We start from the raw sequence: 15,759 nt of genomic DNA, 5'->3' as shown, positions 1-15,759 counted from the left end.
CGCGCCTGACACTGACTGAGCTTCTCTTTTAAGAAGAGACTGGACAATCATTTGTCTAGGTCTAGGTTCCCCTGCTTGAGCAGAAGGTTGGACTTGAAGACCTCCAAGGTCTCTTCCAACTCTGTTATTCTGTCATTCTGTTTTTCCCACTTATAACCAAGAGACCTAAGATAGGGTAACCTTGAGTTTCTTTCCCACGGTTTCCTGTTTTCCCGGGGTAAGCTCTTATTTTACTAACAACTGCTGCCCATCTTCTTCACTCTAGAAAGAGTGCAGAGAAGAGCAACAAAGATGATTAGGGGACTGGAGGCTAAAGCATATAAGGAACGGTTGCTGGAATTGGGTATGTCTAGTTTAATGAAGAGAAGGACGAGGGGGGACATGATAGCAGTCTTCCAGTATCTCAGGGGCTGCCACAAAGAAGAGGGAGTCAAGTTATTCTCCAAAGCGCCTGAAGGCAGGACAAGAAGCAACGGATGGAAACTAACCAAGGAGAGAAGCAACCTAGAACTAAGGAGAAACTTCCTGACAGTGAGAACAATTAACCAGTGGAACAACCTGCCTCCAGAAGCATTGAATGCTCCAACACTGGAAGTTTTTAAGAAGAGACTGGACAGCCATTTGTCCGAAATGGTGTAGGGTTTCCTGCCTGAGCAGGGGGTTGGACCTGATGACCTCCAAGGTCCCTTCCAACTTTATTATTATTATTATTATTATTATTATTATTATTATTATTATTATTATTATTATTATTATTATTATTATTATTATTATTATTATTATTATTATTATTACCTCCACCTCTCTGTCCCTGAGCAGCTTCTCTTGTGTCACCTCTTTGCTCCTTTTCTTACTCTTTCCATGTAGATTGAACACAAAAGTGCACAGTTGCACGACCCTTGCAATTTCTCCTCGCCTAGGCTGCATCTCCTCGCCTAGGCTGCATCTGATTTTTGGCTGCCGTCTCTAATGAAGCATCTGTTCTCTCTATGCCTGCTGTGTTTCTCACTACCTGTTCACACATTACCTGGCCTCTCCTCCGCTCATTCTTGACTCAGATGAACAGATTTGGCTTAGCACCTGCCATAACGTTGACTGGACCAGATTTAGAAAGATCCCAAGAAATATAGAATTCAGTAGTCTGTTTTTTTCCCTTCTCTAAAATGCTGGATACTTACAATCTCTTGTATGATATTTCGTTTATTCAAAGAAAGTTAAAATACGAAACACCAAAATATCTCCCCTTCTTCTTCTTCTTCTTCTTCTTCTTCTTCTTCTTCTTCTTCTTCTTCTTCTTCTTCTTCTTCTTCTTCTTCTTCTTCTTCTTCTTCTTCTTCTTCTTCTTCTTCTTCTTCTTCTTCTTCTTCTTCTTCTTCTTCTTCTTCTTCTTCTTCTATCATGTTGGCGATCCTGTTTTTATCAGCAGCTGCACAAAAAAGTGCTGCTGAGTTTTGTCCAAACCAGTCCCTTAGATTTTGAAGCCACGATGTTCTTCTTCTGCCTGGACCTCATTTGCCTTCCATCTTTCCCTGGAGGATTAAATGGAGTACCGTATTTTTCCGTCTATAAGATGCATCCTGGCATGCGTGTTTCTCCACGCTGAACAGCTGAGCCGGCAAATCCGGAAGTTCGGCCGGCAGACGATCTTGCCCCCTCCCCCGTCCCGTTAGTGGCAAGCCCACGGGGACTTGATACCTGCACCAGGGAGCATGGCAACCCACACAGGCATGCCCTGGGCTGCGGAGGTTACCATTATTTTTCCGTGTATAAGATGCTGCACTTGTATAAGACACACCTGATTTTTGAACAGTGATGTTTGCAGGAAAAAATAGCGTCTTATACACGGAAAAATACGGTATGTCGTATTTTTCTGGGTGTCGCATCACATGTCCAAAATATTCTAACTTTCATTTTTTAATTGTTTTGATGATTTCCCTTGGCTTTCCCAGGCGGCTTATCACCTCATTTCTGATCTTTTTTTAAAAAAATTAAAAAGACAAAAGAATTAAAAAGCATAACAAAGAAGCCTTTAAAAAGTGTCTTAAAAAAAGAAAAGAAAAGAAAAGACTAACACATATACACATATTGTCCTCCCTAGCTAAATGCTGATTAATATAATACAGAAGAACAGAAGAACAGTTGGAAGGGATCTTGGAGGTCTTCTAGTCCAGCCCCCTGTTCAGGCAGGAAACCCTATACCATTTCAGACAAATGGTTGTCCAGTCTCTTCTTAAAAACCTCCAGTGTTGGAGCACCCAAAACTTCTGGAGGCAGGTTGTTCCACTGATTAATTGTTCTAACCATCAGGAAGTTTCTCCTTAGTTCTAGGTTGCTTCTCTCCTTGATGAGTTTCCATCTGTTGCTTCTTGTCCTGCCTTCAGATGCTTTGAGAATAGGTTGACCCCTTCTTCTTTGTGGCAGCCTCTCAAATATTAGAAGGCTGTTACCATGTCCCCCCTAGTCCTTCTCTTCATTAAACTAGACATACCCAATTGCAGCAAAAATACAGCAGCATTATTTTCCAATGCCTTGCGAAACAGACCAAAAGAATTTTAAGAATTTTAAACTGTTTTAAATTGTTCGCCAGTCCTCTCCCTATATACTTTCAATCTCAGTTCTTGCGGCTTCATTTTCTCTGTGACTCGGTTAAAAAAGAACAAAAAGCAACCCTTTCCATACTATAAATATTGGCCTTGGAGAGAAAAAAACCCAAATGACCAGGGTCATTTTCCCAGGTTGATACAACAATATGGCACAATTCATTTATGTCCATAAATTATCATGAGGCAAAGGGGTTTTTTTGTAGTAAAATGGTGAAAAGCTGGCCAACACATATTTCCTTCTTCCTTCGCCCTCTGCCCCCAAAAAAGGGGGATAACAAAGCTGCTTCTATATTCTGCTAAGGGAAAAAAGATTCACTGCATTTTCAAATTCAAAGCAATTTTAAAAGCTACTTTTAGGGCATGTGAGAACAAACTGGTGCTCAGAAACAATCATAATAGTTACGCAAAGCTCTTTTTCTATCTAAAGGAGGCCCCTGCTGTAAACACTGGCTGTACAATTTCCAAACTAAACTAGAGAAAAGGCAGTTAACTGAGTTAACTTTTTAAAAACTTTGTGGAACAAAAATAAAAGCGAATACAATCCTCGGTTGTATAAACAGAGGCACAGAATCCAAGTAAGTAAGGTCACACCTGGAATATGGCATTCAGTTTTGGCCTCACCACGTTACAAAAAAAGATGTTGAGACTTTGGAAAAAGTGCAGAGAAAGCAACTTAGGTGATTAAAGGCCTGGAGACTAAAACATACAAAGAACGGTTGCAGGATTTGAGTTTGGCTAGTCTAGAGAAAAGGACATGATAGCAGCCTTCCAATATCTCAGGGGCTGCCACAAAGAAGAGGGAGTCAAGCTATTCGCCAAAGCGTCTGAAGGCAGGACAAGAAACAATGGATGGAAACTAATCAAGGAGAGAAGCTACCTAGAACGAAGGAGAAACTTCCTGACATTGAGGACAATTAACCAGTGGAACAGAAGTTGCCTTCAGAAGTTGTGGGTGCTCCATCACTGGAGGTTTTTAAGAAGAGACTGGACAGCCACCTGTCTGAAATGGTTAGGATCACTGGATGAGGCAGCCAGCCATCTAAATTCTTTAAATAATGTGTTTGCAAATGTCCCTGTGGCCCTCTAGACAACATAGGCCAGTGATGGCGAACCTTTTAGAGACCGACTGCCCAAACTGCAACCCAAAATCCACTTATTTATCGCTGGGTGCCAGGTGGGCGTGGGTGGGCGTGGCTGTAGTGGTCATGGCAGACTGGGTGGGTGTGGCCACAGTAGGCGTGATCACCTCGATGTTGCTCGTAGGGCGGGACGCATGTGGGGGCCAGGCAGATTGGGAGAGATCAAGGGGGTCTCTGGCGGGTGGGGCGGTGGGCAGGAGGGTTGTCCTGTGGGGTGAGGCAAGGTGAGGCAGGGCGAGGGTGCCATTGTCACAGGGCAAGGCGAGGCAGGGGCCGGGGCCGCTGCTGCCTGACACCATCGGCCCCCGCACACAGAGGCCAGCAAGTGCATGGGTTCTGGGATGCATCCAGCCAGCCACGTGGGACCTTGGCGAGTTAGTGGGCAACTGATTGAAGAGGGACAGTTGCCATCTCCGGGGCATGGCGTGCGTGCCCACAGAGAGGGCTCTGAGTGCCGCCTCTGGCACGTGTGCCATAGGCTCGCCACCACTGACATAGGAGCATTTAAACACCATGATTAAAATGGATCGCTACTTCAGCCCTCATCTTTATGCTGTCCTAGTTGGTAGGATCCAATTAATCCACTTTCTGCTGTTGCTTCAAAATAAAGGATTAATCAGTTTTAAGCATTGGTGGGCCGCTTTCTCTATTATTCCCCTTGGAGCATTAAACATGTCTTCCATCCAGATTTTATGGGCCAGCAAAAGCTTAGTCAACAGCTGAAAAGTCTAGAGAAAACATAAGAAGTGTCTCCATTTATTGTATTGGTTTTTCAATGCTCAGTTCAGAGGAATCCTTGTTCGAGTTAATTTCAGAACAGTTAGGAAAACAGAAATACCCACTGTTGATTTACATGCAAAAAATAATAATATTTCAAATGATTTACAGTTCCATTCAAACATGTTTTGAGAAGCTTATCTTAGAAATATTTGCATGATTGCAACCTTAACCATTTAAACGCCTATGCACCTGTTTTTCATGCTTAGTGTCCCATTTAGCTAATTTCTTTTTTGTTTTGTTTTGTTTTGTGCTAAAGTGCAACTTGACGGTTTATGAGGCTCTTTTTCTTTTACGTGCTAACACAGGAAGTCCTTGACTTACAACAATTCATTTAGTGACTGTTTGAAGTTACAACGGCACTGACCAAAATGACTTATGACCATTTTTCACACTTACGACCGTCGCAGCTTCCCCGTGACTAGGTGATCAAAATTCAGTCAGCTTGGCAACTGACTCATATTTATGACGGTTGCTGTGTCCTGGGGGTCAGGTGATCCCCTTTTGCGAACTTCTGTGAAGCAAAGTCAATGGGGAAGACAGATTCACTTAACAACCATATGATTCACTTCTGTGGCAAGAAAAGTCATAAAATGGAGCAAAACTCATTTAACAACTGTCTCACTTAGCAACATAAATTTTGGGGCTCGACTGTGGCGGTAAGACGAGGACTTCCTGTATCAAGTTATAGCATGAACACGTCCATTGTTCTCGACTTACAACCACTATAAATTTAGTGACTGTTCAAAATTACGATGGAACTGGAAAAAGGAACTGATGGCTGGTCCTCGCACTTACGACCATTGCAGCATTCCCTATGTTCACATGTTCAAAATAAAGGTGCTTGGCTACCAACACATATTTATGATGACTGCAGCGTCCCAGGGTCATCTGCAAGCCTTCCAGCTGGCAAAGTCAATAGGGCAAACTAGATTTGATTTAACAAACATGGCAAAAAAATAAAAAGGTTGCAAAATTGATCGAGACTCATTTAACAACCACCTGGCTTAGCGACGGAAATTCTGATCCCAATTGCGGCCGTAAGCCGAGGACTACCTGTATTATGAGAATATTTACTGACGCCAATAGCAGCTCATACAAATGAATTCCTGTGGAGATTGTTGTACACTGAAGTACGCTTGCAAATGTGTGACTTTGCAGGCAACCTCCACCAATGCTTTGAAAATACTTAACAAAACATCCCATGCTCCTTACATGTTACACCTATAAATGCTCAAAAGCCCCATTTGTTTAAATCCATTTGTTTAAAACATTTGCTCCACTTTAACAAATCTAAAAGATCAAGGAGCCATTTGTTGGTTTGATTGCCTTTCATGAAAATCTGGCTGGGTTTTTGTTGTTTTCTTCTCAGCCTTGCATTACAGACCATAATAGATAAAATCCTGCAAAGTTGCTTTCTGCCTTGGAATGAATTATGTACTGTTTAATGGCATGGAAAAAAAGATTTACGGATTTAGCACTTGTGAGGTAAGGCATTATATGAAAACAACAGATTTTGTGGTCAGCTCTTAATTAAGTACAGAAAGACCACTATCCAAAATTGTTATTATTATTCCTGTATTATTCACACTATTCACACTATTAGTACAGGTAGTCCTTGACTTACGACCACAACTAAGCCCAAAATGTCTGTTGTTAAGTGAGACATTTGTTGTGAATTTCGCTCCATTTAACGGCCTTTCTTGCAGCAATTGTTAAATTAACCGTTGTTAAATGAGTCCAGCTGCCCCATTTTGACTTTGCTTGTCAGAAGATCGCAAAAGGGGATCACGTGACCCCAGGGGGACACGGTGACCGTCGTAAATATGAGTCGGTGGCCAAGCCTTTGGATTTTGATCACGTGACCCTGGGGATGCTGCAACGGACGTCAGTGTGAAAAATGGTCATAAATCACGTTTTTCAATGATGCTGTCACAAAATGAACCGTTTTAAGTCGAGGACTAACTGTCCTGAAAAGGTACTTCCTACCTTGGAAGGAAGTTTATATGTTGTTTAATGGCACAAAAAAATTATAAAGTTAGGACTCATGACTTATATAAGCCTTATATAAAAAGAACAGATGTTGTGGTCAGCCCTTAATTAAACACAGAAAGACCATCATCCAAAATTGTTATGATAAGGCAAGTAGACTGTAATCTGTATATATTATCCACCCCATTAGTAAACTTTATTACAATCCAGTCTTTGATGTGGAGATCAATAATTGTAGGAGCTACTTCTCACATAGTAAAAAAAAAAAACAAAAACTCACAGCTTGAATACGAGTTCTGCCCCTTATCTTTTTTTTCATATATAATTTCATTTTAAAATGTTTAAGTCAAAGAGAAAGCTAAAAGTAGAAAAACAGAACAGAAGGAAAAATAGAAAAGAAAGAAAAAATGGTACAAAGAAATAAAAATGGTACAAAGAAATAACTACTGACATTTAGAGCAAGTAGAAAGTTTTTCGACATAACTCTTTTCTTTCTATAATCTACCCTGTCTAATAATCAAAACCAAAAATCGTTATTTTGTTTGTTCCACGTAAAAAGCCCATAAACGGTTTCCAATCAGCCATAAATGTAGATAATGGTCTTTTTTCTGATCAAAAAAGTTAATTTAGCCATCTTTTAATCAGAATACAGCTGGGACCTTGGAGGTCTTCTAGTCCAACCCCCTTCTCAAGCAGGAGACTTAGTCTATACCATTCCAGATAAATGGCTGTCCAGTCTCTTCCTAAAAGCCTCCAGTGATAGAGCACCCACAACTTCTGGTGGCAGGCTGTTCCACTGGTTAATTGTCCTCAACAAGTTCCATCATCTTTACCAACCATTCCTCCACTGTGGGTAATATGAATCTTTCTATCCTTCTTCATACTATAAAAAATTAATATTGGAGTGTACAGTGCTTATGCAAATAATATTAATTAACACTAATGAGGGATCTAGACCCATTCCCTTGAAGATGCTATTGGAAAATGTCATTTTAGGATAAGTAAATAAAATGTACCCCCAAAAGCTGAAAATATCGAAGAAGAATGCATGTAAGTATAAAGCTAACTATTATACTTGTTGCTATGACTATCAAATGTTTTTTTCTACTCTGATTTTTTTTTCTCTTTCACTTAAAGTTGCTTTGAAAACAAACGTTCTGTTGTAGTTCTCTACAATTTCCCATAGAAGGAGCTATGAGTCTACTGTTGTCTCCTGAATTTACTCTTAAAAATGACCAAAAGTTCTTTTCAGCTCTTAAAAGAAAACAGCTTTAAAGGGAAAAAAAAGAAAAAGGGTGGGTGGGTGGGTGGGTGGGCTTGTAATTGTTTTGAATTTCAATATTAATGATGATCAGATATCTGGAAATACAGGTGAATATGAAAAGCATATGACAGGTTGGTTATCCAGATCAGTGTTTCTCAACGATGGGAACTTTTAAGACATGTGGACTTCAACTCCCAGAATTCCCCAGTCAGCAGGCTGAGGAATTGAGATTATGACTGTAGCATTAGAGAATTTCCTGACAGTTAAAACAATTAATCAGTGGACCAGCTTGCCTCCAGAAGTTGTGGGTACTCCACCACGGGAAGGTTTTATAGAAGAGACTGGACAGGTACCTGTCCGGAAGACTCTAGACCAGGGATAGGCAACCTTGGCTCTTTTATGACTCGTGGACTTCAACTCCCAGAATTCCTGAGCCAGCATGGGAGTTGAAGTCCACAAGTCATAAAAGAGCCAAGGTTGCCTACCCCTGGTCTAGACTGTCTCCTGCTTGAGCAGGGGGTTGGACTAGATAGAAGACCACCAAGGTCCCTTCCAATCGTATTATTTTATGTTCTATGTCAGGGGCCTTCAAACTTGGCCCTTTTAGGACTTGTGGACTTCAACACCCAGAATTCCTCAGCCAGCGTGCCTGGGTGAGGAATTCTGGGAGTTGAAGTCCACCAGTCATAAAAGGGCCAAGTTTGAAGACCCCTGTTCTATGTTCTAGTCTTATTAGGAAAATTCTGAGAAAATGCCAGTTGGAACTGCTCTATTCATTACCTTTAACATCTATCTTTAACATCCTACGTGAGTAGAACTAAGTCCATCAAAAAATTGCTAGGAAGAAATGGTTATGGTACAAAAAAAAAAGAAAAGAGGAATTGGATGTGTTGAAGACATTTTCTGATAGAAATCTTGCATTTTTGACTCTTACATCCTCCTAATGGGAGAGATGAAAAGAAGAAAATGGTTCCTTTTTCCTATAAAGCCTAAAGCTCCAATCAGAGAAAAGCAAACCAGAGAAGATAAAGTCAACCCCGTAAAGAAAACTATCATTTTTTCCACCAAAGCAATTTTATTACTTTCCAGCATCTACATGTGGAAGAATTAATCACGTCTTTCCATGATCTTCGAAATTCTTCTTAAGAGCCTAAACTCTTTTGTAGATAACACGGAATTAATGTAGACTGAAATACAGAAATTGTTCGACACATAAAAGAAAAACCTCTGCTTCTTATTAAGAAGCCTCCGAAAACAATTTCCTTTGGTCTAATATCAATCAAAGTTGAAGAGTAAAGAGTGTTACATAGACATTATAGGGCAGTGATGGCGAACCATTTAGAGACCGAGTGCCCCAAAACTAGCCCCGCCCTGTTCCGCCACCTGCCCCTGCTCCGCCCTCATCCTGCCTGCTCCGCCCCCACCCCACCCCTGCCCCGCCCACCGCCCCACCCACCCGCAGGGCCACTCACTGCCTCCATGGCCCGCCGCAGATCGCCATGGCGGCCCAGCAGTGCCATGGTGGCCATGCCTTCCGCCCGCACCCCGCAGCATCAACTGCGCATGATGGGGCACGAGGGCAGAGTCTTGTCCCCGCTGCCTGGCTGCCATGTCCTTGGCTGCGCTGCTCCGCATGGGCCACGCTTTGGGGGGACTGTCCTCCGGAGGGCTGCTGGTGAGGAGGGGGCGCAGGGGGAGGCAGGAGTGGGATGACGGCACGTGTGCCCACAGAGAGAGCTCCGAGTGCCGCCTCTGACATGCATGCCATAGGTTCACCATCACTGTTATAGGGTTTACTGCTTTTAGGAAACCGGTCAGCTACCACCTTATGCCTGCTTAGGCTTCGCTCCTATGTGGTGACCGACTGACAGGAACTGTGGGGAGGGAGAATGAAGGAAGGAGCGCTTGGGGAAATGAAAGTAAATACTGTATCTCCTCCAGAATCTGCCTGAAGGTCACCTGGCTGAAAGAAGGAGGGAAGCTGCATACCAAACTGTGCTCGGACTGACTGTTATTAAAACATCTTACCTGAACCTAATTGGGTATTCTGGAGTGGACAATGAAAGACAGTTAAGGGAGGGAAAAAGTAGAACGTATGGATTTGGGTACGCGATTCTCAGTTCTGGCTTTGCAATACTGCCATACATTTGATTCTAATAAAACGATACCCTTCTCAACAAACGGAGCCAAGGATTGTTTCTATCTAGAGGTTTAAGTTGTGGCAGATCTGACACAACCTCTGACTGCCTCTGAAACTTTCACATCTTACATGTGGGGCCTCTGGGATCAGCTAGCTTTCGATGGTATACAGAAGTTGTAGAAAAGGGGCTGCCACAAAGAAGAGGGAGTCAAGCTATTCTCCAAAGTGACTGAAGGCAGGACAAGAAGCAACGGATGGAAACTAACCAAGGAGAGAAGCAACCTGGAACTAAGGAGAAACTTCCTGACAGTCAGAACAATTAACCAGTGGAACAACCTGCCTCCAGAAGTTGTGAATGCTCCAACACTGGAAGTTTTTAAGAAGAAACTGGACAGCCATTTGTCTGAAATGGTATAGGGTTTCCTGCCTGAGCGGGGGGTTGGACTTGATGACCTCCAAGGTCCCTGCCAACTACTACTACTACTACTACTACTACTACTACTACTACTACTACTACTACTACTACTTATTATTATTATTATTATTATTATTATTATTATTATTAGTATTAGTATTAGTATTAGTATTAGTATTAGTATTACAGCAATCAGCTGCTGTTAGTGATTGCCTAGTAAGGAATCTTCCATTGCAGGATCTCTGCACCATTCCAGAGGTAGCAATGGACTTCTGCGATCTCACGACATTATCTATATTTGGCAGCTGACCTGATTGATTTCTGGCAAGTATCTAGAATTGCTGAAGAGGCAGCCTTTCCCTGTTCTGTACTGCCATTCCAAAGAGCTTGTGGATGGACTGCTTTGTGGCACTCTGCCTCCTGACCACAATCCAACCTCACTGCCCTTCACATAAACACTCAACCAATATATCTCATGCCAAGTAGTGTCGCTAAAACTGCTGCTATTAATGCCATGTAGGGATTTGTACCTTTGTGGCTTCATATCTGTAGGAGAAGGAACAGTAGAACCTGGGGGGGGGGGAATGAAAAGGGGAATCAGCCTAGAATCCTTATGTAGCCACAAGCGAACTAAATTAAACCCTTCTTGAATGCCATGGACCAGGGATCTTCAAACTTGGCCCTTTTATGACTTGTGGACTTCAACTCCCAGAATTCCTCAGCCAGCGTGCCTGGCTGAGGAATTCTGGGAGTTGAAGTCCACAAGTCATAAAAGGGCCAAGTTTGAAGACCCCTGCCATAGACCCTTATCTAACTATAACCAGGTGCTGACCATTAGTTGAGAAGATTCCTGTGCATAGGCTTTTAGCAATATATCTATCGGGTGTGCAAGGAATCAGGATCATATGTTGAGTTGCAGTTCAGAATATTTATTGTTCAGGACTATATACAAGAATCTAGTCAACTAAAGTTCAACACTAAATTGGCACCAGGCAAGGGTCAACAGAATTCAAGAGGGATTGGACTTGGACTGTTTGTGGGAATGTAATGACTCTAGGCTAATGACTCATTTAACTCCACCTCCCAACTCTACCTGTTCATCTTAAAAAATCAGTTTAATTGAATCTTGATGTGTGGACTTGATCTTTCCTGGCCATCTATGTGACAAACAACAACAACAACAACTTCATTCTTAGAAAACCTATTGATGGAGTCCATAATACAATGAAACAATTTTTGTTCCATATTCTCGAGCTACTTAGTTGGGGGGGTCTTTCAGTTCACCCGAAAAGAGATGGCACCAAGAGAAAAAAATCTAAGTCTCTGCTGTTTAATTATTAATATTTATTTCACTTATTTAATTTCTTTAATTTACTTTATTGCCAGAAGAGGCCAGAGCAGTTTATAAGAGGACAATAAAAACACGCTTAAACAAAACCGTCACAATAAACCACACAATGCTTATTTATACATTCCAATAAAAATGTGGCCAAGAAGAATGAGTCAGTGGAAAACTAGAAAAACAATCTAGAAACATTCAAGGATGAAACAGCTGGTTAACTGAAACAAAAGCTACTACTACAATCTGTCGATTTAGCCAATTATTGAAAGTTTTATTATAAGTAACTCCTGAACTTCCGTCACTACTTCAAGGATACAGAAATGTCTAGCAGGGCTGTTATTTTATGTAAATCTAAAGACAGAACTCTGAAAAATGTCTGGCTATGGAAATTTCTTGGGAACTGGTGAATACAGTGTCTGTTTTACACAGTCATACTGGAAAAGGAGCTGATGAAGGTACTGTCAATGCTGCAAATACTGTATATTCTTGCTTTGACAATATGCAGAACTGTCTGGTATTTTTATAGTTAAATCAGGCAACAGTGAAAGGGGAGGAGAATAAGGAAAGCCCGGGAAAAAGGAACCGGAAGTGAATCACATCTTCCAAGTTAATTGGAAGATGTGAATCATGACCCCAAAATAGGGGAGGGAAAAATGCCTGGAATGTGTGTGCAACGGAAGAGAAAATCAGATCTTAGCATTCCACCATGCCGTACTGACATCTCTGTAACCTTAATAAAGGCTTGTAGGTTAAAAAAATGCCTGAAAGTTCTTTTAAGTGTTTCGTTAATCAGACACATGATAGGTACGATATATGGCCAGGATCCCATGAAATGCCCCATTTTTATCTATTTATCCAAATTTAGAAGATGCCCGACTTTCTTAACGACCTTGAGCAGCTTCCATGAAAAAGAAAAAGAAAAACCACATATTGGAGATGCAAGTTAAAAAAAGCAGTGTGGCCAACAGAGAGCTGTTTTGGGAGGCAGAACAAATGTAATGAAATCTTCTTGTCCCAACCACTCAAGGTCTAGAAAAGCAACCAGATTTTTTTAACAGTTCTAGATACCACAAAGATGGAGGGACGTCATTCCAGAGACGTGAACTTTAGAGACATTGATCGTGTACACCAGCTAACTGGTGATATATTTTGAACTCATCATATCACAATGCAAGCAAATAACAGAGCAACAGAATTGGAAGGGATCCTGGAGATCTTCTAGTCCAGTGATGGCGAACCTTTTAGAGACCAAGTGCACAAACTGCAACCCAAAACCCACTTATGTATCACCGGGTGCCGGGTGGGCGTGGCTGCAGTGGTCACAGCAGACTGGGAGGGTGTGTGCAAGGTGGGCGTAGTCACCTTAATGTTGCTCGTGGGGAGGAATGCCTGTGGGGGCTGGGCAGGATTGGGGGAGATCCAGGGGGTCTCTGGCAGGTGGGACAGTGGGCAGGAGGCTCGTCGCTCTGTATTTTATGCAATGGCTGAGTTATACTGTAGGAACTAAATCTGGGGCTTTCCTTTAAGCTCCCTCCACACACACACACCCAAAACCACATGGTCTTCACAGTTACCCCACTTGTTGTGAGTCACAGTCATAGGATTGCAGACACAACCGCACATCTCAGCTTCTTCTTCCCTCCCTCCCTCCCACTATGAAGCAGCCTCTCCTTCCTTGTGAGGAAGTGCTAGAAGTTGCTTTGAGCATGAACACCTACTTGTCAGCTGCCAGAGGGACTCCAAGACTTGAAAATGAGAGTTCAGAATGACATTTAATAAGCTCGGAAAACCCACTATCAGGAGTTGCTTTCGCTTGGGTGGCAAAATAGCTCCAAGAGTTACGCTCCATGGTCCCATGCAAAGACCTACTTAGACTTTCATTCACTGGAAGGGAATGGGACAACTTGCCACAGGACAATTGAACAATTCAGTGTAATTGTTTAAAATAAATTTTAAAAAATATTTAAATTTTTGCCATTCACATTTCAGTCTGTCCCTCCAAAGCAGTGTTTCTCAACCTTGACAATTTTAAGGCATGTGGACTTCAACTCCCAGAATTCCACAGCCAGCATTGCTGGCTGTGGAATTCTGGGAGTTGAAGTCCACATGCCTTAAAATTGTCAAGGTTGAGAAACACTGCTCCAAAGAGATCATTGACGATTTCAGAAAAGGCGGGCACAGCCACACTCCTCTGTGCATTAATGATTCACCTGTGGAGATGGTCACCAGCATCAAATTCCTGGGTGTGCAGCTAACGAGTAGGCTGGCTTGGTCGCTCAACAGTGAGAAACTGGTGAAGCAGGCACAGCAGCGCCTGCATTTTCTGCGTCGCATGAGAAAAGCACATCTTCCTTCCCCTGTCCTGACCACTTTCTACAGGGGGATGATTGAGAGCATCCTGTCATACGGCATCACAGTCTGGTTTGGAAGCATCACTGCTTCAGACAGGAAGGCGGTACAGAGAGTGGTGAGGATGGCCGAAAAGATCATTGGCAGTTCCCTCCCTCCCATCCAGGACATAGCACAGAAGCATTACTTGAGCAGGGTCCGCAAGATTGTTTGGGACACTACACATCCTCTTCACAACCTGTTTTCTTTGTTACCTTCTGGGAGGAGGGGGCTTCATGGTATCCGTAGCAGAACATCCAGATTCAATCACAGTTTTGTTCCATACAGTATTAACCTTGTGAACTCTCAAGCTTCCTCCTTCCGCTATGTATTCAAGATGGACAGTGAATAATATTTATATGTTACTTATATGTAGGGGTGTGGGTCTATACATATGTTGTATATAGTATGTTTTAAATGTGTGTTGTGTATGTGTACACTTTCCACCGTTTCTTTGTTATTAGCATTATTCTCGTCCTGCAACGTCCCACGGCGAGTTGCCCCTTGCTAAGCTGTCTCGTGGTGACTTGGCCATGCCAAGTTGACCATGGCAAGTCAGCTGTGGCGAATGGGCCATGGTGAGTTGGCTGCAGTGAGTTGCCATAGACCAGGGGTGTCAAACTGCCGGCCCGCAGGCTGGATGCATCATAGCAAAACCACGCCCACCCCATTGTCGGTAATGGCAAAAAAGTCAGGATACGTGACGACATGTCACGTGACGTTGTGAGTTTGACACCCCTGTCATAGACCCTCAGAGGAAGGGGTCCTCCTTAAGATTGCTAGCAGTAGAAGGAAATATAGCACGGTTCCTGGACTAATATGAAGTGCTGGTCTCATTTAGAACAGAATAATCTTTATTGGCCAAGTGTGATTGGACACACAAGGGATTTGTCTCCGGTGCAAAAGCTCTCAGTCAGTGTTCATGCAAGCAACAGGTGATAATAAACCCTACAAAATCTATTCAAGGTGCATATTTACCAGCCTTAGCAAGTCTTAAAGCAGGAACCGGATTTAGATTTAAACTGATTGCTTTTGAATAGACCCTTAAGTGCACGAAATGGGAAAGGATTACATTATATATCAACAAAATGAATTAACCTGTTCTCCAAAGCCTACCTGAAGGCAGGACAAGAAGCAACGGGTGGAAACTAATCAAGGAGAGAAGCAACCCAGCACTAAAGAGAAATTTGCTGAAGGTGAGAAGAATTAATCAGTGGAACAGCTTGCCTCCAGAAGTTGTGGGTGCTCCAACACTGGAGGTTTTTAAGAAGAAAGTAGACAGTTATTTGTCTGAAATGGTATAGGGCACGGGTGTCAAACTTGATCACGTCACGTGATGTATCGTGACTTTTTTGCCTTTGTGGAGCTGGGGTAGCTGGCCCATGGGCCGCCAGTTTGACATTCCTGGTATAGGGTCTCCTGCTTGAGCAACAGGTTGGATTAGAAGACTTCTAAGGTCCCTTCCAACTGTGCTATTCTGATAAATAATGATCATAATCTAGAGAAGGCCCGCAACTTGGGAGTCCTCCTGGATCCACGGCTGACATTGGAAGACCATCTGTCGGCCGTGACCAGGGGGGCGTTTTATCAGGTCCGCCTGATTCACCAGTTGCGACCTTTTCTGGACCGGGACGCCTTACGCACAGTCACTCATGCTCTCGTCACCTCTCGCCTGGACTACTGTAATGCTCTCTACATG

This window comes from Protobothrops mucrosquamatus, unplaced genomic scaffold (assembly GCF_001527695.2).
Source record: "Protobothrops mucrosquamatus isolate PMUCROS unplaced genomic scaffold, P.Mucros_1.0 scaffold1583, whole genome shotgun sequence".
In the NCBI taxonomy this organism is placed as follows: Eukaryota; Metazoa; Chordata; class Lepidosauria; order Squamata; family Viperidae; genus Protobothrops; species Protobothrops mucrosquamatus.
This window is presented reverse-complemented; position numbering follows the sequence as displayed.